This window comes from Corvus brachyrhynchos, unplaced genomic scaffold, assembly GCF_000691975.1.
Source record: "Corvus brachyrhynchos isolate BGI_N302 unplaced genomic scaffold, ASM69197v1 scaffold741, whole genome shotgun sequence".
Classification (NCBI taxonomy): Eukaryota; Metazoa; Chordata; class Aves; order Passeriformes; family Corvidae; genus Corvus; species Corvus brachyrhynchos.
The window spans coordinates 24758-25215 of record NW_008235984.1 but is presented as its reverse complement, the minus strand read 5'-3'; positions in this window follow the sequence as shown (position 1 = coordinate 25215).

Below are 458 nucleotides of genomic sequence, written 5' to 3'. Positions count from 1 at the left end.
TGTTTGGTGGCCGCCAGCCCCCGCTGCAGGTGCTCGATCTGCTCCTCGCTCAGGCGGAGCCTCCTCAGCGCCTCCTCGTCCGCCAACTTCTTGCTCTCGCGCCGCTCCCGCTCCTCCAGCTCCCGCCAGCGCCCCCGCAGCTCCTCCAGCTGATGAGCGGCCGTTAATGAATCGTTAATTGGGTGGGAATTAATTATTAATTAATCATTAATTAATCAATTAACCAGCCAGAGTTCATGGGTTAATGAGAGGAGTTAATGGGGGGAGGTTTTGGCTCTGGCACCGCTCCAACGCCTGCCAGCTTGTTCAGCTAATTAACACTCATTAATTATTAATTATTTACTAGTTATTTATTATTAAATAATTAATTAATCATTTAACCAGCCAGAATTCATGGGTTAATGACGGCTGCTAATGGAAGGGGGGTTTGGCCCCGGGGCCCCTCCCACTTCCCCCCC